This window comes from Mauremys mutica, chromosome 3, assembly GCF_020497125.1.
Source record: "Mauremys mutica isolate MM-2020 ecotype Southern chromosome 3, ASM2049712v1, whole genome shotgun sequence".
Classification (NCBI taxonomy): domain Eukaryota; kingdom Metazoa; phylum Chordata; order Testudines; family Geoemydidae; genus Mauremys; species Mauremys mutica.
The window spans coordinates 60,243,897-60,271,050 of record NC_059074.1 but is presented as its reverse complement, the minus strand read 5'-3'; the positions used below and the strand labels follow the sequence as shown (position 1 = coordinate 60,271,050).

At 41.9% G+C, this 27,154-nt stretch overlaps 1 protein-coding gene across 9 annotated transcripts in view; it reads left to right on the top strand.

The window, feature by feature from the left end:
• The window catches only part of FILIP1 (filamin A interacting protein 1), a 200,255-nt gene that overhangs the window by 148,429 nt on the left and 24,672 nt on the right, over positions 1–27,154 (top strand). The window contains exon 1 of one of the 9 annotated variants that reach the window (XM_045010853.1): positions 22,408–22,533. The exons of the other annotated variants lie outside the window; for them this stretch is intronic. The gene's annotated coding sequence lies outside the window, so the exon portion shown is untranslated. Of the gene's footprint in view, positions 1–22,407; positions 22,534–27,154 lie in introns of those variants that run through there. 9 annotated transcript variants of the gene reach the window in all.

The window sequence follows — 27,154 nt, the reverse complement described above, 5'->3', positions numbered from 1 at the left end:
ATTATTAGATATAATTAATCCTGTTTGCAGTCTGTGCTGTCTTTCAGGAGGATGCCTGGTGGCCTGCTAAATTCACCAGTTTCTGTTAGGTACAGATGATACCATTCCATTCAACCAACTATCCAGGCCTTGCACTTCCATTGGCATCCTTCTTTCCTCTCACGTATTAGCTATATCCAGGCCTATTCCCAAGCCACTTCCCTCACAATCTCCTTACCTTCTGTTTAGTCTCCTTCTGTTGTCCTCTCCTACTGCAAAGCCTTTAGCCTATCCAAGTTCCATAGCCTTGTGGTATTGTCTTGCCGTCCCATTCATGCTCAGCACCCTGTCACTCATCTCTTCTTTCTCACTCATACTTGGTGGCTTTGGGTAGGGAAGTGGGGTAGTCTTCATTCCCCTCCCACCTTCTCAGGGTTAATAGGGTGATTAGCACAAAATGGCCACTCACACCACACTGTGCCTTCCTGGAGATGAGGTGCCAGGTGAGGGCCAACCCTTCTTCATTCATGAAGTTTTCTGTGGATGTGGGATTCTAGGCAGCCCCTTTCCTGTGGCCAGAGAAGGGAACAGTCATCTCTCCAGCTAAATCATGGCTGAAGTCTTCGTATAGTTGCAAATATTTCTGCACATTGTAGTGAGCAGTGAGCAGACTGCCAGTCCCTCCAGCCCAAGGGTTAGGGGAGAATGCCTAGTACTATCTGCAGAAAATTCAATTGGTGGGAAGAGCAGTAACCTGTGCCTGGCACCCCAACTACCCTAAAGTCCCAATGTGGAGGAGAACAGCAATCTAAGGCCCCCTAAAGAGCCTGGGAAGAAAGGAGAGGGCTGAAAGCCATCAGGCCCACTTTTCAAAGACATCAATGGTAAGTGGGGTGCAGAGGGAACAGGAATGGCTGGGGACGGGCAAAATGGGGTCTGGTTGGAGTTGGGATGGGGTCTTGGATAGAATTGGCCACTGTAGAAAGGAAGGGCTGGTGTAGCAGCTGCAAGGTTGCAATTGATCCTTTCAGCACAGTCCCACAATGATCTTCCCCATCTTCAGTCACAGCTTTGACAGCTGAGAGCACTGGCTCTGTCACCTGTCAAGCTGGCTGCATTCACGCATGAGAGCAGCTGGGGCCGTTCTTGGCTCTGTCCATTCACCCACAAACCTCTCCTCAGGGCAGGGCTTAGCATAGCCAAGAGAGAGGGCTTGTTGCCCTCAGCTCTGCTTAGTCCCAACCCTCAGATAGCAAAGAAGGATATAAAAATATAACGAAAACTACAACTTTATTACAAACTTTAAACTCTTTCTTTGGTCCCCTGGAGATTCACTTGGAAAACAAAAGACAAAAATCAAAGATTAGTTAACAGACAAATGCAGGCACACCCTTCAGTGCACTCTACTGGGGAGTGCCACTGCTGTCCATCCACTGCCTCAGCATTTCCCATGCTCCTGAGATCGAACATACGAAGGGGTCATTAGCTAAAATGCAGAGTAAGGCTATTGCTGTCACCCAATCCCATTACTCTCTTGTAACTCCCCATGGTGCCTCAGCACCCATTCATTGCCTCACTGTCCCCTCAAGGAATGCTTCGTATCCTGGAAGTCCTACTGCACTGTGCTGGGGGGGAGGGGCAGGAGAAACTAGATATGCTAAATGGAGGGTGCCCTATAGAGATGACCTCCTTTCAGACCCTAGGTTGGATCACTCCCATTTCTCTACTCAGGACAGAAGAAAGCCATTAGTTCAGCTACAAAAGAAAGCAAAAGACCAGGAAAATACTAACTGAAAAAACATTAATGGCAAAACTGAAATGAATAATTCTACTGAATAAATGAATGAAAAGAATACAGTCCAGTCCCTCACTTCTGCAGGCATCACCACTAATAGACAGTGATGCTTCTCATAATAAAGCTTGTGCCTCTAGGTCCACTCCAGAGTCAGTCTGTCAGTGGCTCAGGGGTGATTGGTGATGATCTACAGGTGTGAGCATGGTCCCAGCTCCTTGGGAGCTGGCTTAGGAATTATGGGATCAGTGAAACAAATCCCAGAACCTGCAATGCTTGTAGGGAGCACTGTGTGCACCTAAAGCAGGATGGCTAGGGTGGAAGCACTGCACCATTGCAAACTCGCGCTGATTCAGTCACAATGCTGCAGGTTGCAATAGCTCAGTCCTCAAAAATAGATCCAGTCACAGAGAATGCCTGATTCCATTGTGCAGTTTCCCTCAGTCGGAGTGCTCCTCTGGACTTATGAAGTTGTCAACCTCACAGGTAAAACCCATGAGAGGAGGAGACAGGGTTTTCTTGGCAAGAGGAGCAAGCCTTTGGAAAGCATTACCAGTTGAGATTAGCACAACCACAACGTCATAGCCTTCAGAATGAAAGGTAAAACTCACGCCTTTGCTTGGTTTTCATACAATCACAACTAACAACATCATAGAAGAGAAAAGTTGTAAGATGAGGAGAAAGAGCTGAAGACAAGAAGGAAGAACAAGAAAAAGTGTAATCGAAGAGGGAGCTGAGAGAGATGGAAGGAAGAAAGAAAACCTACACAAACAAAAAATTCACCCCAACTATCTAGAGGCACATAGAGAAAATAAATTAGGCCACTGGCTGTTTGTATTCTTGATTTTTTAACCATTTGGGAGGCTCTGAGGCCCAGATCCTGAAGGTATTTAGTCAACTAGCTCTCATTGATTCAAATGAGTGTTAGGCACTGGAATGCCTTTGATCTGGGCCTGAGAATAGAGATACTACAATGCTGGGTGTTGTTTAAAACTAGACGATAGATTGGCTTTAGAGATGGGCCTGAGCCTGAATGTTCAGGTTCAGATCTGAATCTGTAAAGCTCAGAGAGATTTGTGTCAGGTGATGTTGTTCAGATTCATTTAGCAGAAATAGATCTAAGCGAACATGTTTGGATTAAGATCTGAATTACTCCAAAGTATAAAAGGGTTTGGATCTGGTGAAACACTAGGAGGTGGTGAAGCACTGGAATGGGTTACCTAAGGAGGTGGTGGAATCTCCATCCTTAGAGGTTTTAAAAGCCTGGCTTGACAAAGCCCTGGCTGGGATGATTTAGTTGGGTTTGGTCCCACTTTGAGCAGGGGGCTGGACTAGATGACCTCCTGAGGTCTCTTCCAACCCTAATCTTCTATGAAACCCCTCTCTCTTTTATTTTGCAATTTCTAACATGCAACAAATGCAAACAACACACTATTAGAATTAGCAAATATTAACTAAAGAGTAAGCTCTCCACACAGGTTATAGAGTATTAGCATCCCCCTCTACACTTCCAAGGCCAAAAAATGAATAAATAGGTGAGTGAGAGAGAGAGAGTGTGTAACACAATTAACAATTCTAACACCCTGGGCCTGATTCTCCACTGATTTGAACCTATGCAAAGTGAGGGTAAAATTTGACCAAATCCTAATTCTCCATTCATTTATGCCAGCAGGAGAGTTTTACAAGCACTCTGACTGCACGTGGTGCAAGGCAGTGGAGACATAGGCCCCTGACAGGTTGAGGTTATAGCCATATGATAAAGCACACAGGTATACAATTAAGTTATAACTTCTGTTCACTTGCTCACACATCTGTGACCCCTGAGCAGCTTCAAATAGCTGCCATTTCAATGTCTTAAAAATCAACCTACCAGAAAATTGTCCACTTTCTCCTCCAGAGTGGTCTAATTCCCCTCACCCCCCACCCCACCCAAAAAAAAAATATTACATCTGCCCAAGGCCCAAGACACACACAGTTCAGTCCATACATAAAACTGTCACAACTTTAAAGTCTGTTATCTAATGATCCTGCGGAGCTAGAAATGGGCACAATGGAATGGAGAGATCCTCAATGAAACTGCTCTTGCTACAAGTCCTGGAGAGGCCTGAGAGATTGGACATAAAACCCTGATAATTTTAGCCCCAGAAAATCTATTTTGCATCAGTGGTGGAAGTGTTTACATTTATTGGTTTCAATTTTATCTCCCTGTAATCCTGCTTTGGCTGGACTCATAAGGGAATATCCATCTCCCATTGAAGTCAGCGGCATTGATGTTAATGATTCAGGATCAGGACCAAGCCCATAGTCTTGCAGAAGAATACAAGAAATAGCCCTGAAAGCCCTCTAAAACATTCATAAGATAGCTTTTTCTGTAATATACATGGCATATATTTTACAGAATACATGATGGAGTGGGATGGCATGTGGGTTTTACTGGAACATAGTTGGGATGATCTGCGTACCTCACTCATGGCTTTGACACTTGGGAGTAACATGACCATCGCAAAGCCAGGCTGATAAAACACTTATAACAGAACACATACCATGTCTTCCCTATCGGTAAATATAGAAAACCAATATTTCAGCCTAACAGAACTAATGTATGTATGTATATATAAATTACACACACATATGTTTATGCTAGACTTCATTAAAGTGATAAAGATTTGAATTGGCTGTTTGCATTTCTCATTGTAGTCTCAAATTGCACTCTGCAACTAATGGGACAATGTTCCAAGTACAGAGAAGCATTTAGCATTTTCCTCCAAGACAGGGTTGAGAATTCATTCTGTATTTCTTAAGCAATGCCCAGCTAAATCTGGTTTTAGTTAAACCCTCTTTTTGAAGTACATGACCATAATTAGATCTGCACAGAGGAGACAGCAGGATTCTGACCCCAGATCATTCTCTACAAAGTTTTCTTTCAGTCTTCATGCAAAATTGTCTCCTCTCCTCCTCCCCCAGAGCACCACCCCCAGCAAGGAATGTATTGGCAAGTTTCTCAGAGGTCTGTGATAATACATTCCTCTCTGCTTTAGTCATCCTGGCATCAAGATACTCCTGGCTGCTCTTCTGGTGATGTAATGCTGGGCCCACATCACCTGCAAAGAAAACTGATCTGCAAGTAATAAAAAGCACAACCGTCTTGAAACAAAAACGGGAGTATCGATGTTACCAGATTTCAAACTCCTTTTTTTTCCTGCTTTTGTTATTAAAGTTTCTCCTCTTCCTTATCCCATGAGAAGCCAGCACCAAGCCCTTTCTTTATTAAACATTTTCAATTGTTTCATTTTATTTAAATAGCCGAGACAGCAAGGGGGGTACTAATAGGGGCTAGAGTTTTGAGACTGTTGTTGAGTTTTACCCATGATCCCCTTCAGATCTGTAGATACTTTTGATTTTTATAGCACTAGTAAAATGAAGAAAAGACCACAGTAGTTTAGTTTTTCTCTCAATATGATAACATTTTAGGATTGCAGATTAAGTAGTTCAAGTTTAATGATAGTCTATTATGAAAACACCTGACAGTAACAAATGCCAATTCCAAACCGTTAAATAAATCAAAAGATCATGAGGTCCCCCATTCTTCAAGTTCTATTTTACAGTTTCAGTTGACCTTTAAGATAATGACTGGATTGTGTGATTTTTGTGAGGCATGTATTTCAGCTGAGTTGTAAAGCTTGTGATCCTGATCTCAGATTTAAACAGGGCTGTTCCACAAATGTTAAAATAATGAGAAAACATAAAGCTACATCTAGCTGCACAAAAACAATGAGAAAAATATTGTGAGGCTAATATGATGTGCTATTTGCCATGAGTTTGGGATAATCCAAATCCCTATCTGCACACTTGGATATTCTTTAAAACTGTCAGATCTTATAGTCACTACTGGGAGCATATAAAATAGCATCATGTGGTATTTCAGCTACTCTTCCAACTGCAGATTATTTCTAAATCAGAATCAACTTTATAGGCCTTCAGAGAAAATTATTATGCAGAAGAGATCTGTTGCATTATTTCTGAACAAGTTTACTGCATCTGCAGACCCATCACTCTAAATACTCCATGGGTCAGGTGGGGGAGGGAAGTTACTCAGCTCAAGCTCCACTCACAATCTCAAGCTCTACCAGGAGTGAAATAACTAGCAATATTGACATTAAAATTGGCATAGGTGTCTTTCATGATTACCTCATAATTGAAACAAATCTGTTCATTAACAGCTCTATTAGTCATGTTTTCAGGCTGTCTACCACCCCGGGAAACCTTAGCTGAATCAGGGTCACATTTAGAAAGTTTTTTTCTCAAACAGACAGGCTAGAAGCACAGTTTCAATGGAAGTGGCAGATGCTCAGCACTGCTAACATATTACTTATGCACCACTTATTAATGTGGTGCATTATGGATTTAGGTGTTAGTACCTGAAGAAGAGCTGTGTGTAAACTCAAAAGCTTGTCCCTCTCACCAACAGAAGTTAGTCCAATAAAAGACCTTGTCTCTCTGACTTTAGGCTCTGCAGTTCAAGCATGTTGGTTTTAATTTTGCATTCAAAAACCTTGCAGAACTGATGGAACTATAAGAAAAATACTGGTATTGCATACCAGTTCAAGTGGTGACTTGAAAAGACCTTAAAAATATTTTCAATCTGTTCTCTATAGTCAAAAGTTAACAATGAGCCTTCCACTATGAATATATCTTTCAAACAGTTTAGATAAGTAGCTGCCCCCTACCTGGCAGGCCAAGGACCCCTGAACCATTTTGTGTCGATTACACTGGCATCTGAGCTCCTTGCTGCAAGCTCATGCAGGAAGTTGTAATTTAGACCCGAGTGCACAACTAATCCATAAATGTATTAGTCTGATTAGTGGTCTCACATACACGAGTTTACATTGGTGCTACTCCTTTGATGACATTGGAGCTACCCAAGATTTACACTGGTGTAAGTCCAATCAGAATCTGAATAATAACTTTTTTTAAAGTATATAAATAAGCTGTTTCCTACTTGCAGTTTGTACTTTTAGTCTCTGAATAAAAGTTAGCTCTCTAGCAAAGTAACTTGCAGACCATATTTGTTCCACTTGTGACCATATTAATTTTAGAGCATTTCTGTAGCCAAATACTGGATATTTATTTTTATAACAACAGTCAGCCACTGTTGCACATTGCAGATGAACTGGTGATTTTTAGGTTCTTAGCTTTTCAGGAAAGGGACTTTGCACCATTCATACTTATGGCACTGTATACATATAAAAACAATAGCAATATACAAGCTAATGGAATTTGTAGTAGTCAACAGTGGGGAAAACAGATACAAAATTTGAGGGGGATATGGGTGAAGATGCATGAACCTTGCAGCTATTCAAAGGAAAGACAAACCGAATAGTACAAAGTTGTGGGGGAGAAGTTCTCTCAACACTTCCAGTGTCTGTACCTATGGAAGTCAAGAGGAGTTGCATATGTGAAGGCAAATTTGTCACACTACATACTAGAAATATCATAAAATACAGATGGAAGTACAGAGAAGCCATTTTCTTCCACAGCCACCTATAAACATGCTAGCACAGACACAGAAGACAGCTATGAGTTGGGAAGTTTCCTAATTTTAGCTGAGAAGCAGTAGAAAAACTGGCTGTAGATACAAATACACATTTTATCCATGTAACCTACTTTTCCTAGATTCATTACACTGAAAAAATAAGGGGACAGAAAGTATTAGAGATGCTGTGGTGGAGGTTTTGATGTAATGGACAGCTGTTTTCTCTTTTGCATTCCAGGAAAAATCCACAGATAGTGAAATGGACATTAATGAAAATACCTTTCCTGCCTTTCCTACTGACAGTTGTGACATGGTGTATTAGATTGTGGTGACAGTCAGGATTACTCAGTGTTGAAGTTATTAAAATCTATTAGTCTCAACTGGGATCAGAAGCAGCCGCTGATTTATGTTGCACAGTTCTTGAAAATTCATTTTTGCTAAATTCTGTAGAAAGCCATTCTTTGGAAAGTTTGCTAAAAAAAAAGCCTCAGTAAATAAAGCCATGTATTTCTGTTATGGCACTCTAAGAAACATCTTTAAAAGAGTTAATATAAACTCATTGTATAGGCAAATAACATTACAAATGGCTAAGATTAAAGTGCAAAGGTAAAATGACAATTTCAAAAAGTAGAAAAGTAATTTCTAAAATGAAGGGCTTGATATTAGACTATTGTAGCCAATGGGAATGTTATTAATGACTTCAGTGAAGGTGGGATTAGCCCCAGAAATTGCACTCCAATTGCACATTAGCAATTGTTCTACTATTAGGAAAATTCAGGGTGTTTTTTTTTGGCCTCACTTCTCTGCACACAGGTGATTTTCACTGTTCTCCTAAATCTTAGGTCATTCTTATGCCATTGTACACAACTATATGAGTTACTCTGGTTTCCTAAGTAAAGAGTCTCAACTTTTACTTTAGCGAGCTTTTCTGTTCATGGCCCTCATCTCTGTTACATTGTTCACCAGAAAGTCAGATCCGTCCCTCTCCCAGAACTTCTGTCACTCTGACTTTTTGGATTAATTGGTGCAAAACAGCAATTTCTGCTGTGTTTTACCCACATTTTTGTGTGTTTCGCCCTCTCATTTTATTTGCCTTTCTAGACTGATGTGTCAAATAAAAGACAATGACAAAACTGACAATTATTATTAGGCTTAGAACGCAGGAGTTTCTGTCCACCAGCCCCATAATTGGTTCACTAGATTTATAGACTCATAGAATTTAAGGCCAGAAGGGACCACCATGATCATCTGGCCTGACTGCCTGCACATCACAGGCCACAGACCCTCATCCACTCACTCCTGCAATAGGCCCATAACCTCTGGCTGAGTTACTGGAAGTTCTCAACACTTGATTTAAAGACATCAAGTTACAGAAAATCTACCATTTACTGTAATTCAAACCAGTAAGTGACCCGTGCCCCACGCAGCAGAGGAAAGCAAACCCCCGCCCCCATCCCAGAAATCTCTGCCAATCTGATCTGGGGGAAAATTCCTTACCGAACTCAAATATGGCGATCAATTAGACCCTGAGCATGTGGGCAAGACCCACCAGCCAGACACATGGGAAAGAATGATCTGTAGTAACTCAGAGCCCTCCCCATCTATTGCTCCATTTCCAGCCATTGGAGATATTTGCTAATAGCAGTCGCAGATGGGCATATACCATTGTAGGCAATCTCATCATACCATCTCCTCCATAAACTTATCAAGCTCAGTCTTAAACCTAGTTAGGTTTTTTACCCCCACTACTTCCCCTGGAAGACTATTCCAGAACTTCACTCCTCTGACGGTTGGAAACTTTTGTCTAATATCAAGCCTAAACCTATGATTGGCCAGTTGACATCCATTTGTTCTTGTGCCTACATTGGCCCTTACCTTAAATAACTCCTCTCCCTCCCCAGTGTTTGTCCCTCTAATGTATTTATAGAAAGCAATCATATCTCCCCTCATTCTTCATTTTGTTAGGCTAAACAAGCCAAGTCCTTATGTCTCTTCTCATGAGGTAGGTTCTCCATTCCTCTGATCATCCTAGTAGCCCTTCTCTGCATCTGTTCCAGTTTGAATCCATCTTTCTTAAACACGAGAGACCAGAACTGCACACAATATTCCAGGTGAGGTCTTACTATAGGTGCTGACTCTGTGGATTCTCCGGGGCTGGAGCACCCATGGAAAAAAACAGTGGGTGCTTAGCATCCCCATGGATCAGCTCCTCCCCCTCCCACCTGCCGGTTCAGCGGTGTGCAGGAGGTGCTTGGGGCGAGAGGGAGGAGAGGGGGAAGGAAAAGGCAGGGAGAGGAGGCAGAATGGGGTGGGAAGGGTGGGGCAGAGCAGGTGTGGGAAGAGGCGGGGCGAGGGGGGCAGGTTTGGGGGAAGGGGTGGAGCACCCCTCGCAAACTCAGAAAGTCAGCACTTCTGGGTCTCACCATGCCTTGTATAATGGTAATAATACTTCACTATCTCTACTGGAAATGCCTTGCCTGATGCATCTTAGGGTTGCATTAGCCTTTTTCACTGCCACATCACACTGGCAGCTCATAGTCATCCTGTGATCCATACATGCTGCTTCTAGGGAGCATTATGAGAAAGAACAGCAACTGGAAAGAAGGTCAGCAGAATTAAAACCAGCATAATGGGGGAAAGGAAGGGGTCTGAGAGGAAAGGATGGCAGGAATAAAAGGAGGATCAGTTTAGGACAGATGATACCAGAAACAAAGAGGAGGTGAACACGGAAAATGATTTCAAGTGGAAGATTTGTGAAGGAAGAAAGGGCAACGAGAGGAGGTAGGTATAAAGTAGTCAGAGAGAAGAATGTGGTAGGGCTTGTGCAGGTGGAAGAATGGAAGGAAGGGGAGAGGTGAAGAGATGTTAGGTCAAAGAAGATGAGGATGGAGTAAGAGGCCCTGAGATTTGGCTGTGAAGACTTATTAGAGACTTTAGTGATAACAGTTTCAGTAGACTAGAAAAAGTAGAAGGGATTCATGACTGGGTTGGACAAAAGAAACTCAAGGCAACAGTTGTAAATGGTTCATTCAGTGTTGATGAGTTTAGAGGTGAAGGGAAGAAGGGAAATGGGGCTGATGGAGAGTTGGGGAGGTTTCATGGAGCTTTATAAAAGTAGGTAAGAACTTAAAGAACTTAGTCTATATAGGACACTATAGCTCTGGAATGAGGGGCTGTGAGAATTATTGATGATGATGATTTACTATTTGTATTATGGATGTGCCTAGGAGCCCCAGTGATGGACTGGGCCCCTCGGCCCGTGCCGCTTCCCGCAGCCCCCATTGGCCTTGAACAGCGAACTGCGGCCAGTGGGAGCTGCGATCGGCCGAACCTGCAGATGCTGCAGGTAAACAAGCCGTCCCGGCCCACCAGTGGATTTCCCTGATGGGGCTGCATGCTAAAGGTTGTTGATCCCTGAGCTATACAAACACAAATCAAAAAGACCCAAATACTGAGACCCTGAATCAATTGTTTTTAAACAGTGTACAGGATATTAAGGATTAATTGGCATGATCAGAGTAAGAGAAGAGGAATTGCTTGAAAAGGGGGTGGGAGTGGAATTGGGGATTTTTAAGGAAGACTTTGAAGAAAGAAAGATATGGTGCTGAGTGGAATGGGAAGGAAGACTGTTCCAGTCACAAAAAGCTTGTAATTGGTCCAGCATGCTACCGCCAGTCTACTCAGCAACAAGAGAACATGCCACTCTGGTATTCTGTTTACTGCACTAGCTCCCTTTACAGCACCACATCAAAGTCAAGATCTCAGTTCTCCTCTCTAAAGTCCTGCATGACACTGGTTCAAGCTACCTAAGGAACCAGTTTTCTCTCCTCTGTCATCTCGCATGACAGATACATTCCACTAGAACTATGAAACTGACACCCTCTCGAGTCAAACTTCTGAGAATGGAAGACAGAGTGTGGCTGGCCCAAGACTAGGGATTCTTCTTCCTCTGCATTCCAAATGACCTCTAACCTCATGGCCTTCAGAGCTGAATATAAAACTTAGCATTTTTCACAGCCTCAACTTAGTGTTTTTACATAAACAATTAAAAAAATAAAGGCAGCAAGAGATAGGGGAGGGGAGGAGAGAAAACTGGAGAAAAGGAGGAAGAAGAGGAAGAACTAAATGAGGTGGAAAAGAAGATGGGGTTGAGGAAAAGGAGGGAGGAAACCTGACTAGAGCAAGAGAGGATCAGTAGTGAACTCTGAAACAACATGGAAGTTGCATAGGCCAGGTCTACAGTGCTACTTGCTTTGGTATAGCTTACGTCGCTCAGGGGTGTGAATAAGGCCTCCCTGCGAGTAATGTAGTTATACCAACCTAAGTACCAGTGTGAACAGCGCTATGTCATCGGGAGAGCTTCTCCCACCCACATAGCTACCACCTCTCATGGAGGCGGATTTATTATGCCAACAGGAGAGCTCTCTCCCATCGGCATAGACCGTCTTCCCCAGAAGTGCTACAGTCTAGTGTAGACTAGCTCTAAGATGCTACAGTGATGAGGTGGGCCCTGGAGGGAGGGATAGCTCAGTGGTTTGAGCATTGGCCTGCTAACCCCAGGGTTGTGAGTTCAATCCTTGAGGGGGCCAGTTAGGAATTGGGGGCAAAAATCTGTCTGCAGCTTGGTCCTGCTTTGAGCAGGGGGTTGGACTAGATGACCTCCTGAGGTCCCTTCCAACTCTGATATTCTATGAACATCTAGATAGGAGGCAACATGGAACTATGCTACAGCCCTGACATTAGCAGCTTACAACCCCCCCTGAAATCATTGAGAGTTGAGGCCACTTACTCCAGGGATATACTTGGCCCCTGTTATTAAAGAGGGGTGATATGGCTGTATAACATGATTGAATTCTGGCCATACTGGCAAGAACAAACCATGCCATAAAGCAATTAGAACCCTGACATAGTGCAACTTGCCATCTAGGTGGGTCCTGAATGATGTTCAGCTTTAAGCATCATTGCTCAGAGAAGTCTCATTGACACTGGCTTTCTTCATAGGCAGATAAAGGATTAGTCATATAAACCAACTATTATGATTCTTTGCATTTATCTATGATTTAAGTTAAATCATTTTTGTTTTGTTTCTTTTATTAAATATCTCCCACTCAGGTGTGTAATATCATTGCTTCCAAAATGAGCTTTTTTGAAATAGTATCACAACATATAGCAGTTCCATGAAAGCAAGAATGTTTTCTCCTAAGCCAAAAAGAAAGAAATGTTTATGATTAGCTCATGGATCATACTTCCATAAAAGGCAACAACATAAAAATGTAGTGAAATTTATGTACTGAAAAGAAAAGAGAAGAAAAAACTTAAACCCAGGCAGAATGACTTATTTAGAAATTATCTAGAGAATAATAAAACAAAGTGTTGGGGTTTTTTTAACAGCTGCCTGGAACAACCTGTTTTAAATAAGAAGAAAGGTGAACAAAGCCAGTTGTTCAGCTTAGATCACCAAATGAAGTTTTTTAGGGTGTATGACGTATACCGCAAAAAATGTATTGCCTAGAATATATAACAGAACAGATTCCAACTTGTGGTCTTTTACTTAGGCTTTTCCTACAAGGTTCAGTTTCAAGGATTCGGTATACATATATCTTTAGTGCATACTTTTCCCAAAAGCCACAGGGAACCACCTAGTTCAATATATTTTCAACAGTCTATTAAAAAGTTGTTTTTTTCTGAGTTTTTCTTTTATGCTCTACCAGGAATTTGTTCCATTTAATTCATTAACATCGATTAAGCTATGGGAAGATATGTGGACAGGTGGAAGTTTGAAGACAGATTTGCACCTAACAAATGAGTGCTAATTATCCAGAAACATATAGCAAAGACAAGTGCCCTAAAAGATCAAGGAGAACACTGGAGCCTAATAATGAAAAGTTTTCATTGCTTAGGGTTTTTTATGGACAGTAATTTGCAGTCTGTCAAGCTACATGCTGCGCATTTTCATATCTATAAGTAAATACAAATCCAGATAAATCTTTTGTTTTGTTTTGCTTTGCACTAGTAGCAGCATTAGGGTTATTTGTAATATAGCTAGAGAATCTGGAGAGGTTGCAGATACTACCTTTGCTATTAATGTTACATATGTTCTTGCACTGAAGATAAAGAGCAAGGGAGAGAGTGGGGCTGTCCCTGGAAAGAATACAAAGCAGTGTTTAAAGCAAATTTCATAATCAAATACTCATTTGCTAAGGGCAATGGCTACAGACAGTTAAGAACACCGACAAAAGAGAGCAACAAATCAGAGCAATGTGTAGTTTGTTAGCACTTCGTTAAAAATCAATTTAATCTTTTGCTTCCCAGTTTCTCGTCTTCATTGTAGCAAAAGACTTTACCCAGCTATGTAGCACAAATTTTGAATTAGGCTGGAATTTGTGATTCCCCTCCCTCCCCCCACTTTTTCTTTTCCTGTTTTTTGTCTTATGTGGTTTCTCAAATGTTGTGAGTGCAATTTGTTCTGGAATTTAGTGTTTTAAACTACTTCATGTTGCTGAAAGCTTAAATGTAGAGATTAAGAAGCAAAAGTTGTGCTTACCTGTAAATCTTGTAGGGAATAAGCTAGACCTATTCAGTCCTCTTGTGTAAACTGAGAGATTAAAAAGTAATTTTAAAAAGGCATTTAATGCTTAGTCTCTGAATTTAATTCCCACACTTCAAAAGAGTCTCTCAGGGTTAAAGGTGAAACTCTATTCAGCCTTAGTTCATGCTGTTATATCTCATGTGCTGCATTATACTTTGGCACAGTGCAATAGCTCAAATAAATGAAGGAAAGTGTTTTAATTCTTAAACCCACTACACAAGACATATTTAAGGGAGAGTCTTAGTCTTGGATATCGTGATGGGCTTTTCTATATTAAAAAAAAAATAACACAGCAAGCAGCCAGCCAAACATACTATGATAAATGTGTGGGGAAAACATTTGTTTGAGAGTCAAGGGATTCTGTATATGATATGCATTTGTTTAGCTTCATGTCATACAGCAAGACCTCTTTCTAGTTTTGCAGGATTTCCTTGAGAGTTAAATAAAATCTTCTCCTCCCCTATCAATCTAAGGGAAGGTGGTTTGTGAGGGGTTTTGTGGATATTGATAAAGGTCCCTGATCCTACAATCAGAACCCTTACTCATGCATAAATTCCTAATGGAACGCTACATAGGGGTCTGCCCAGTTTCCAGGATTGGGGCCTAAGAATGTGTAAACACACAGAATTCTAGATAAAACTGAAACAAAATCTATATCTGAAATCTGATGAGCTCTTTCTGATTCAATATGTTTTGAGAGAAAAATTAGTTATTTTTGAAAATGGATTTAAATACTTTTTAGCTGTTCACTTTTACTTATCAAATTAAATCCATGTTCCACATGGGGGTAAAAGGTGGCGTGGTTCAAGGGCCATGATTTATGCAGTTACAGACCTACAAAGCAAGTAAAGATAAAAACATTAAACATATAAAAACTGATATGAATTTAGGCCTGAATCCTTGATCCAGTTGATGGGGGACCAATCTGCTTGGGGACAGGCTGGCTAGAGTAGTCAGGAGGGGATTAAACTAATAGCAAAAGGGGTGGGTAAAAAAAGGGAAGATATGGGCACTCAGCACAAAAGAGAGATGCTGAGAACAAAATTAATCAGGGAACCAAAGGACATGATGAGAAGAAATTCTTTAATTGCCCATGCACCAATGTTTGGAGCCTGGGTAACAAGCAAGAAAAACTGAAATTGCTAACAATTGGAATGTTGAAATCAAGGGTTATAACCTAGTTAGAAAGGATCAAGTGGGCAAAAGGGTAGGGAGAGATGCAGTCTGTCAAAAGTGGTTTTACTGTTTCCGAGTAACTGATAACTTGGAAGAAAATGACCTTGAATGCTGATGGATCAATGTTCTAACAGATAAAGCACAAGATGGGGTATTAGTTGGTGTCTGTATTTAAAAGAGTAAACAGTATGACCTAGGTTATTATAGGCCTGTTAACCTGACATCAGTCCTAGGTAAGATAATGAAGCAGCTGATAGGGGACTTGATTAATAATGAATTAAAGGAGGGTAATGTAATTAATGCCAATCAACATGGGTTTATGGAAAATAGATCCTGTCAAACTAACTTGATATATTTTTTATGAGATTACAGTGATAAAGGTAATAGTATTGGCATAATATACTTACACTTCTGTTAGGCGTTTGACTTGTTAGTGCCTGAAATTTTGATTCAAGAAACTAGAATGATATAATATTAATCTGGCATACATTAAATGGACTAAAAATGACTGACTAATAGGTCTCAAAATGTTACTGTAAACAGGGAATCATCATCAAGAGGGTTTGCTTCCAGAGAGGTCCTGCTGGCATCACTTCTTGGCCCTCCTCTGCTTAACATTTGTTATCAATGGCTAAATGTAAATTTATATATATGGGAACAAAGAATGTCGGTCATACTTACAGGTTAGGGACTCCATCATTTGAAGCAGTGACTCTGATGAAAAAGATTTGGGGTCATGGAGGATAATCAGCTGAACATGAGCTCCCACTGTGATGCTATGGCCAAAAGAGCTAATGTGGTCGTGAGATGCATAAACAGGAGAATCTTGAGGAGTAAAGTGGGTATTTTACCTCTATATTGGCACTGGTGTGACTGCTGTTGGAAGACTCTATCTAGTTCTGGTGCCCACAGTTCAAGAAGGATGTTGATAAATTGGAGAGGGTTCAGAGAAGAGCTTTGAGAATGATTGAAGGGTTAGAAAACATGCCTTATAAGTGAGCTCCTTGAGTCTTTCAATCTATTTAGCTTAACAAAGAGAAGATTAAGGTGTGACTTGACTACAGTCTATAAATATCTACATGGGGAACAAATATATATTGTGCTCTTCAGTCTAGCAGAGGAAGGTATAACATGATTCACTGGCTGGAATTTGAAACTAGACAAATTCAGACTGGAAATAAGGTGTACATTTTTAATGGTGAGAGTCATTAACTATTAGAACAATTTACCAAGGGTCATGGTGAATTCTTCATCAATGACAATTTTAAAATCAAGATTGGATGTTTTTCTAAAAGGATATTATTTTGGGGAAGTTCTATGGTCTGTGCTAGACAGGAGGTCAGACTAGATGATCACAATGGTCCCTTCTCACCTTGGAATCTTGGAATCTCTGACTCTATGTACATAGTTACATTCCTGTTTTTCTATTTGTTTCTATTTTTTTATTTGCCTCCTTCTCCCAGTATTTTGGATTCCCACTCATTATTCTCCAGCCTCACTGATATTATCTTCCTTTCCCCCTAGTGTGTGTGTGTGTGTGTGTGTGTGCACGCGCGTGCGCACGCCTCTCCAGTTTCCTTCCTCTCTCCCTTCCTGACCTCTTACTCCTGCAGGCCACTTCAGCTTCTCTCGATCATGACTCATCCCTTGCTGTGTGCTGCTTTTTCTCACACTCTAGGGCCCCAACCCTACTCACACTCTAACCCAAATCCTGCTACACACCGGCCCCCAACCCCACTGTCTCCCTCTAGATTTCTAGGGGATATGCCTAGTGTTATGCTGGCTAAAACCCAGCATGAGAACAGAGACACTCTTTGAAACAGACATACACTGACTCATAGACTTTAAGGCCAGAAGGGACCACCATGATCATCTAGTCTGACCTCCGGCACATTGCAAGTCACAGAATCTCACCCGTCTATTCCTGTAACAGACCCCTAACCTCTGGCTGAGTTATTGAAATCCTCAAACCATGGTTTAAATACATCAAGTTACAGTGAATTCATCTTTTACACTAGTTTAAATCTGCAAGTGACCCATTCCTCATGCTGCAGAGGAAAGTGAAAGACCCCCACGGTCTCTGCCAATCTGACCTGGGAGAAGATTTCTTCCTGACCCTAAATATGGCAATCAGTTGGAGCTGTGTATGCAGCTAGTAAAAAGTGCAGTCAGAGCATATTGGCTGAATGCCAGCCCTAAAATGAATATGCAAATACAGTTGATGTATCAGTATCTTAAACTTTACAAGGAGAAATTTTTTCTCCTTAATGTGCCTCATGACTCTAGGTCAATATGCAAAAAAGAGTTTGGCAGGGCCGAGTACAAAGAGGTTCTGGTCCATAACTGGGGCTCCTAGGTACTACAGCAATACAAATAATTCATCGGAGGGGTGGAAGCACCACCTGCTATAAAGGTTGCCTGATACTTCCCATTATAAGACCTTGTTTTCAGTTGTTTATAGGGAGGCAGTATGAACTAGTGGGTAGCACATTGGACTGGGACTCAGGAAACAAGGATTTTATTCCCATTTTGGCCGCTGGCCTGCTGGCAAATCACTGCTATGTGCCTTAGTTTCTTCATCTGTAAAATGGGGATAATGCTGCTTACCTCCTTTGTATAGTGCTTTGAGGTCTACTGATGAAAAGCGCTATGGAAGACCTAGGTGTTGTTTTAACTTTGCCAAACATCAACTGCTGGGGCTGAAATTTTCCATGTCACATATCTATCTTAGGCTGATCTTTCTCTTTCTCTTTCTCTTTCTCTTTCTCTCTCTCTCTCGTTTATTTTAGTTCAAGCTGTTCAGCTCTCTCCAAGAATGAGGCTAGGGAAAACACATTGTTTTGCCCATGTTACAAAATTCTAGTGACCTCTTCTTTGCAAGGCTCTAGCGTTCTGCACTCTTGGAACAGGCATTTGAAATTTGGCAGGGAAGTGCCCTTTATGTGAGGGATGTCATGTGCCTTTTGCCATCCCTGTGAAAATCTGCCCAAATGGTTATTCTAAGCCTTTGAAAAATCACAGTTTTCACATGTTAAAAACACCTTAGATTTGAGCAGCTAAATTTCCCCAAAGATTCCATGCACCCTTGGGCAAGCTACAGCCCAGGGCTGGCAGGACTTTCCCAGTAACCGCAGCTTTGAGCTGCAGGACATGCTGAATTGAGAGCAGAGAGAGAGCCTGTCTCTCCTGTGCTTTCAAAGACACAGCTCCAGGCAGTGTGGAGGCGGAAGCTGCCTGATTGAATGAACCAGAACAAGAGAGCTGGACCTGCACTGGCAGTCTCTGTGTGTGATTAGCTTCACCCTTGGGGACAGGGTGGAGGGGCTGAGACTGTGACTTTGAAAGGGGAAACTGGTACTGAGTGTTGCAGAGGGGGCAGGACTGGGAGCCAGGGAGGGAAATGGGGCTAGCAGGGATGGGACTGGGAGCTAGTAAAAGATTGAGTAAAAGGAGGAGCTGTGGTTGAAACTGGGACTGACTGGGCCAGGATACTGGGACTGAGATAGGAGTGAGGAGTCAGACATAAGATAGGGATGAGGAGTCAAATCTGATGAGGAGCTGGGGGTGGAGGTGTTGGGGAGGAGAGAAGTGGAGCTGGGTGGGCAAGGGATAGGGAGTTGGAAGTGGTGGACACTGAGATCGGGCAAGGAGATTGTGACTATGAGGCAGTGGGGATGAGGAATATGGGTTGGGGGATGGTGAAGGAGAGAAAGATGAAATGAAGAAGTGGGGAACTGAGAATGGCTGGGTAATGGCAGTGGGGGTTGAGGTGTGGATACTGAGACTGGAATGGGGAGTCCAGGGGGCATGTCACAACTGGCAAGACTAGGATTTGCTGACCCAGAATACTGGGACTGGGATGAAAAGCCTGAGGAATGGAGATTGGGACTGGCCAGGTGAGGAAAATGGAACTGGGATGAGGAGCCAGGGGTGGGGATGAGGCAGGACTGGGACAAGGGCAGGTTAGAAAGGAGGGAGAAGAAGGGGTCACCCTTGGGGGAAATGAGAAATAGACTCTGTGCCCACTAGCACACACTTCTCTTCAGAGCTTGGAACGTAGCCGAAGATTCCTGAGTCTCACCAATCCTCTGCTGTTTGCACAAGTGGTACATGACTCTTGCATTTGGGGAGGCTGGGCGGGAGTGCCAGAAGTTCCCTAGAAGTGGGAGAGGCCACCAGCACCCGGACCGTGGCCCCTCCTCTCACTTCACTCAAGACCCCCCCCCACCCCGCTCTGCCTCTTTCTGCCCCAACTCCACCTCTTTCCCCGATGCGCTCTTCACCTGCCTGCTGTTCACACCTCTCTGCCCCCTTCCCCAAGTCCCCCCACCCACCCACTGCTCGTTCCTCTCTGCCCCCTCCCCTGAGCGCCCTGCCATTGTCTCCTTTCTGCCCCCTCCTGCCATAAGTGCAAGCGATGAGGGGAGAGCAGGTGGAGAGGAGTGAGGGGCAGGTAGTGGGAGGGCCTCAGGGGAAGAGATGGAGTGTGGGCAGGAAGAAGTACAGTGCAGGCGGGGTCAAGCAGGAATGGGACCTCGAGTTGGAGCACAGGTGGAGCCATCGTCTGAGCTCCAGTAGACCCCACACTTCTCAGGAGCTGCTGGTGGTGGCACTTCCCTTTGGAGGTGCACCAGCCTGCCACCTTTGAAGTGTGTCTCATCCAGCATTTCTTGTCCCATTGGGGAGGCCTCCCCAATCCTCTTATACCCGCCGCTCTTGGCTGTCTGCAGATATCTGTGAAATATACAGCCAAAGTGTTCCATCCGCCTCTAGCGTTGGTCCATAAAGAGGATAACAATGTGCTACTGCTATCAACTACTCCATTAGTTCAAGAGGCAGAGGTCTATCTGGTGAATCTAAAGGTTCCAACTCTGCTGATGACCCCTGTGGATGTCAGTATGATGCCACATGATGTAATTTCTGTTGTCAATTTGCTTTTTAACAAACCTAGGAACTTACACACAAACTACATTAAGTGAACATTTATTAAGGTTGCAAACACTCAAACATTTGGAAATGCCAGAATTAAGGGTAATCTTCATTTGGCTTCCAAGTACCTGTGCATTATGATGCAGTCTTTAATTACATGATCACATTATTTTTTTCACGGGCCCCCAGATTCATTCAGTGCATAGGATGGATGGTACTCATTATTGATTAGCTAGTCAATGTTATGTTTTCTCCTCGTTGTTCTGTGTGTGGTTCCAGGCCTTATTTACTGTACATTATTCAAACCTTGCTCTGAAAGCTTTTCTATAGTTTCTGATTACATCACAAATATGAATGAATTTATTTTTACAACAGCCCTATGAGAAAATTGGGTATTATTATCCCCTTTTTACAGATAGGGAACTTTGGCACAGAGAGATTAAGTTCAAAAGTATCCACTAATTTTGTGTGCCCAATTTGAGATGCCTACTACCTGATTTTTCAGAGTACTTTGCAATCTATAGCATGTACATGTTTAAATTGCAGCTCCCATCGACTTCAGTTGCAGATGTGAGTGCTCAGCACTTCTCAAGTTGGGAACACAGAAAATGAGGCACACACAATTAGTGACCACCTGTTAAGAGTTTGGTTTTAAGTGATTTTCCCAGCATCACGTAAGAACTCTGTGGCAGAGGCACAGATAGAATCTAATTCTCCACGGAATTAATTTACCTGCCTTAAACCATAAGACTGAACTTTATTTTCCTGCAGTCCCGTCTCATTCCCTATATACCGTCCAACTTCTGCAAAATATGAAGCCGGGGTCCTACAAGAACCTCTTTCACTGCACAGCCATGGTTCATGTCCAGAGCAGTGCCTTTCTGTGCACTGAACAAGGCAGGGGTCCTGTAGGAAAAAAGTATGTGATTATGTAATTAAAGGCTGTATCATAATACATACTCACAAAGGAGCTGAATTATGGTTGCACAGGCAACCTTAATTCTGGAATTTTCTAATTTTTGAGTGCTTGACTTTGCAACCTTAACGATATTTATGTATAACAACAGAGTGCTTGCAGTGTTTCCATCTCACAATATATTTGATTTTATTTCTTAAAAGTCCAGCTTCTGGAATCCTGTGATTAATGAAACCTTGAAAGTCTCTTGTTTTAAAAAAAAAAAAGTTTCTAGTCTTCAGGCTTGTGGAGAAAAAGGTGACCCAAACAAAGCATAGAGGATCAAAGGGCATTTAAAGGACCCAAAAATCTCAATGACTGGAGGGAGAGGGAGCGGTGTGATTCATGATTTTTAAACACTGGGGGTTGGCAATACTATACTCTTCTGTCCTGTTACTGTTTCTTGTGATTGTCCTGCTGCCATGCATCTGCTTTTAAAAACAAACAATCAAGTTTATTATTTTTGGAGTGGGGGCAGGGGGACGGCAGCAATAGATTTCCTTTATTTACTTAAGTATATAAATCCCTTTATGAATAGACCATAGGGTCAATAAATCATCAACAAGAGTATGACTGTTAACTTTAACACACACACCCCACAAAAAAGAAAACAAACAAACAAAAAAAACCTCAAGCTTTTCTTCAGCTAAAGGAACAAAAGTGGCAACTCAGCCTGGTAAACTTCTCTTTTGTGCATACTTGTTTAATTTAAAAGAACATAACTCATAGATGCTCCCTGATTTCAAATGAATATCTTATAACTGCTAAGTTATAAACCTGGTGGTGGAGGGTGGGAAGCTGTTAATAATAAACCGGGGGGTTGGTGGGGGGAGAGGGGAGATGGGATTATAGCAGAACGCTGACAAAAGCAAACCCTGAAGATAGTTAAACTGATTTAAATTCAGAAGCATCAAATCAGTGTGGAGCACTTATTCATATCCATTTTTGCTAAAGATAACTTCCAAGAAAGCAACTGCAAGAAAAGGTAACTTAAAAGTTGTTTGGTATTCATTAGTTGTGTTGTATTTTGGATGGAATTCTTTATATTGATCAAGTGTTTACCTAAATCCTGGCTAATTTCAGCTCAGTATGCTGCATCTTCAGCTAATGTGATTGCGACTTACATTCAGCCATGCTGAATAGAATTGGCTGGAATCCAGTTTTTCTGAAGGGAAAAAAAGTGAGGGGAGGATGGAAGGGATGCAGTTTTCCCCCCATCTAGAATAGATTATGCATTTTGCTAAGCCTTTCTGCAGCCAGCTTATTTTCTTTTCCTAAGAACTGCCTTCCTTCTAGAGTCACTGGGCTCCACCCCTTCTCACTGACCAAAGTAAATCTGCACAATAATGAACCATATAAGGGAGGGATGACATCATCAGTGAGTGGTCCCAAGCTGTTTTGCACAACATTCACCTTTCATTGTTCTGATGACATGGCTGGAATGTGATGGCTAATTCCCTGTGGAGCAGGGGGTTGAGCAGGGCCTGCTAAAGTTCTTCAGCAAGCGTGGGGGTTTTTTGTTTTTGTTTTTTTTTCTTTTGCTTCTTGCAAATATATATATGTCTATTCCTAATTGTGAGGTAAGAAAATCAAGATCTGCTTTTATTTAACAATTGTTAGTTGTTCTTATACATGTGCCTTTCACTTGTTAATGGGTTTACTTGGCAAGGAAACAGCTGTAAGTGTTATTGAAAAGAACAGCTTGGGAACTGGGTTTGTACATTAATGAAGCACTGACTAATCTGACATGTTCCAAAGGGAGAATTCCGCAGTCTTTTAAGTTACAGCTCTCTTAAGACTTTAACTCACTTGGAAGGGAGGAAAAACTCTGTTAAGGTACTGGAACATCATGGTCTTAAAATAACTTATATGGAATGTTTGGGTTTGAAGAATCCAAAGACCATTTAAAGGTACACCTTGTTTTGGTGCTCATATTTTGTGCTTCTGTGTGTGTTTCTCTGTGTGTGCGTGTGCAGACAACATATTGAAGTGTTAAGGAAAAGACAACCTCAGACCAAAGACGCTTTGGGGGAATTTAATCTCTGATCTAAATTTTAAATCTTCTTTATCTCACTAATGTATTTTGAATGCTTCCTGCCCACATCCCTTTCTGACATATGCTGCAACTCTGTATCTTTTAATTTATGATTTCTTTTAAAGCCAGAAGAAAAAAAATATCTGGGTAAAGTGCTATTATTTGGAGTATTTTCTTGCATCCTGAACAATTTTGTTTGTTTATTTGACGATCCTTGGTTCTTTTCTGATGTGAATAAGGAGTTTGGAAAGCTGGCAAGGCATTGGAGCTAATAAGTGTAATTGCTCTAAAATAGTGAGCTTACTCAGTGCCCAGTTTCAAAGAGGAGAGGACAAGTTAAGAGTGATGAGCCATGTTAACCAAATGTGATTTTAATAACAAATAAATAAAACTGAAACAATCAGCTAGCAAGTTCCAAAAGAAGGAAGAAAAAAAAAAACCCTATAGTTGTTGTCTAAGGTCAGCAGAGTGTATCCTCCTAAATAAAGGAAATGAGTTTCGCTGTCTACGTTGATAATTGTGAAGTTCCACAGGGCCAAAATTATTAATGTACAAGTCTGATTTCATTTAACACAGTCACTTCTCAGAAATTTGCAATGTGTAGTTTTCCTATGATAGACAAGGTGGGTGAGGTAATGTCTCTCTTACCAACAGAAGTCGGTCCAATAAAAGATAAGCTTTCAAGCTACACAAAGCTCTTCAGATTTGGGAAATGTACTCAAAGTGTCACAGCTAAATACAAGATCAAAGTTAGTTTAGCATACGTAGTCTATGCTTTAATTTTATGATGCAGGTAACATTTTCCCATAGATTACCAGCATTGGTGATCACATATTTAATGAACGTTTACTTTTTTTATGCAATTTATAATTTGCTAAATTGAACAGCTATTCATAAATATTCTGTATCAAGATAACTGCAACATACCTTCCCCTTTTCTTCTGCTAGATGGCTTTGAAATTTCAGGGACTAGCAGGTAAAGGAATTAATACAAATATATTTCATTCATTCTTTTTGCTAATGGATCCCAGGACTGATCACATCAGTTTTACTGTGGAGGTTTTCTCTTCTCTTTGTCAGTTCATATGGACTTGGGGGAAAGATTGAACCCAAAAATTTCAAAAGTGTCCACTAATTTTGGATGCCTTCATATATTTTGGAGTGTCCACTTGAATAGTAGGCCTGATTTAGTTGTTTGCTGTTTGTTTCCCAGGAAGACACTGAGCACCAGCACCTTTCATTAACTTTTGCTGGAATTGTGGATGCTCAGAATCTATGCAAATCAAATCCTAGGTGTCTCAAGATGTGCATCCAAAAATGGAGGTACTCAAAACTAGTGGATGTTCTTAAATATCTGGGCATCACTGCAAACCCCAACTCCCTCCTCTACCACACACACTCTCAATCCATATGACAAGCAGATTTCCCAGTGACCTATGAAATAATAGCTTCTCCAAAATCATTTGTGTAATTTAAGCATGAATAAAGTAGGGAAGGAATTGCTTTATTTAAAACATATACATTTTTAATTGAAAAAAAAAATTCTACTCAGGTGTTTTTTAACAAGGTTTGATGGGCAATTACTTTCTAACTCAGGGGTGAGCACATCGGGGAATACAAATTGTATGGCAGACCATGAATGCTCACAAAATTGGGGTTGAGATATAGGAGGGGTGCGGGCTCTGGGGTGGGGCTGGGGATGAGGAGTTTGGGGTGTAGGCGGGTGCTCTGGGCTGGGACCCATGGGTTTGCAGGGTGGGAGGGAAATCAGGGCTGGGTCAGGGGTGCAGGTTTTGGCTAGAGGTGCAGGCTGTGGGGTGGGACTGAGGATGAGAGGTTTGGGGTGCAGGAGGGTGCCCTGGGCTGGGATCAAAGGATCTGGAGAGGAGGAGGGGGATCAGGGCTGAGGCAGGGGGTTGGGGCATGGGGAGAGGCTCAGAGGTGCAGGCTCCGAGCGGCGCGTATCTCAAGCGGCTCCTGGAAGCAGTGGCATGTCCGATCTCCGGCTCCTATGTGGAGGCACGGCCAGGTGGTTCTGCACGCTGCCTCATCTGCAGGCAACACCCCTGCAGCTCCCACTGGAGTGCTGGAGGAGACCACTGGAGTGTTTAGGAGCTGGAGCGGGGCTATGCAATCCAGGTTCTAGGACCCTGCGAGATGGGAGGGCCCCAGAGCTGAGACTGCAGTCCAACCTCAAACGTCTGAGCCCCCTGGGCCAGCCAGCCGCAGGTTTGTAACTGCAGCGTAGACACACCCTGTGGCTCAAGTTGAAAGACAGGAAAAAGGAGCTTGCTTTCCTGATGCTTCCTCAAGATGGTTGTGTGACTGGCAGGAGCAGTGTAAGCTGGTGCCATAGGCCCCCTCCAAGAGGAAGATGGCTTTCATTAGCTGGCTCTATCTTCACAATAACTTACTCTATAGATTTGAATTTTTATTTATCTACATGCACCCACCATTCACAAACCACAGGAAACGTGCTATACTAACATCAGAAGTTTTCAGTGTTAGAAATGTAAATAACTAAAGTGCGTATTTCTGTCCTTTAGCAGTAATTCTGAAATTTATTATTTCTTCTTCTTTGCATTGTGGGAGCACCTAGGAGCTCCACTAACCCCGTTGTGCCAAGTCCTCCTTGTGCTAGGCACTGTACAAACAGAACAGAAAAAGGGTGCCTGCTCCAAAGAACTTACACAGTTTCTCCCTCCTCTGACACTGTCCATTATCCCACTGAACTGGAGGTTCTGTTCCTGGTGCTGCCATTGACTTGCATGGGTAAATTACTTAACTCTGTGCCCCAGTTCTCCCTATCTGTATAATGGAGTTAACGATGCTTACCCGCCATTATAAAGTACTGAGTCATAAAAATGAAAAGTGCAATATAATCTATTATAATGATTTTCAAAAGTCATTTGGGGTACATCAATTTTTGGATGCTCAATTTGAAACACCCTAAAGGGACCTGATTTTTAGAAACTGCTGAGCACCCTCCCTTTGAAAATCAGGAGTTTTAAATTATCTCAAATTGGGCACCTAAAATTGCTAGTCACTTCTGAAAATCCTGGCTTATAAATGTATCTAGGTTCTCATATTGACTCTAAGTGCTAACTATCATTATCGGTTTTTATTCATCCATTGTGAAGTATGTTTAGTAAATTTCAAATTTGTGCATGACATTGTAAAATTGCCCCTATGGCCATTGAAGCAGAAACTTTCCATATGTTTTAGATCAGAATGATGTTTGCATTCTATGCGCACTTTTCAGATTCAGAGAAGGATTGGTTGGAAGTTATAAAGCACAGAAAGATTTTAAAAATTTATGTTTGTTTTGAAATCTTCAATATATTTGAGAGAAAAGAATTTATATGTATTAGGTGAACTACACCAAAAGAAACTTGGTTGTCACTTTTTTAAAGGATAACAGATTGGCTGTTTAAGGAGACCTTCAGTTGTCAGTCTATTATATCTATTGTCGGCTATATTTAGCTGTGTACTAGCAGCAGTGGACTGCTTGGTATAGAAGAAGTACTCATACTGTCTGAACTGCAATAGTCTTGATGTGTTTCAGTGGAGCAAAGAACCGTGGAACCAACCAGCCAACTGAATGAAATACCTCTGGCCTTCTTCCTCACCTCCATCAGCCAAAATTGGCCCTTGCCATTGGTTGAGGTTCCAGTATTTCTCTTACTGGTGTTCAAACAAAATAAGTCCCGTGTAAACTAGATCTCCATTACAACTCTACTCTAAACTCTTCAGGTGACACACTGTTGCACTGTCCTTTAAAAAAAAATTGTCTCCATCTGTAATATGTAATGAATGTTGAAGTCCAGCTCTACTCTGAAAAGTGACTAGGAAAATGGCATTGTGGGGTTCCATGTTTGTGTGTCAATGATTGAACTTGACAGATGCAGGAAAAAGACATAGGACAACAATATGTGATTAAACAAGCCTGTAACTTTATTTATTCAATAAACCAATCAGCATTACAAGGAGAGTAAAATCTCCCAGCAGACCAAATCCAATGCAGATTCCAACAAAGAAACCCTCACTCAGCCTCCCCAGGTTTGCTACTATATAAGAGATTAGGTCCAGCAACCTATTTCATCTTTCACCTGTTCTTTGTCGTATGAGTATTGGGGGCCCAGATGAAAGAGGACCTCTCTCTGCAT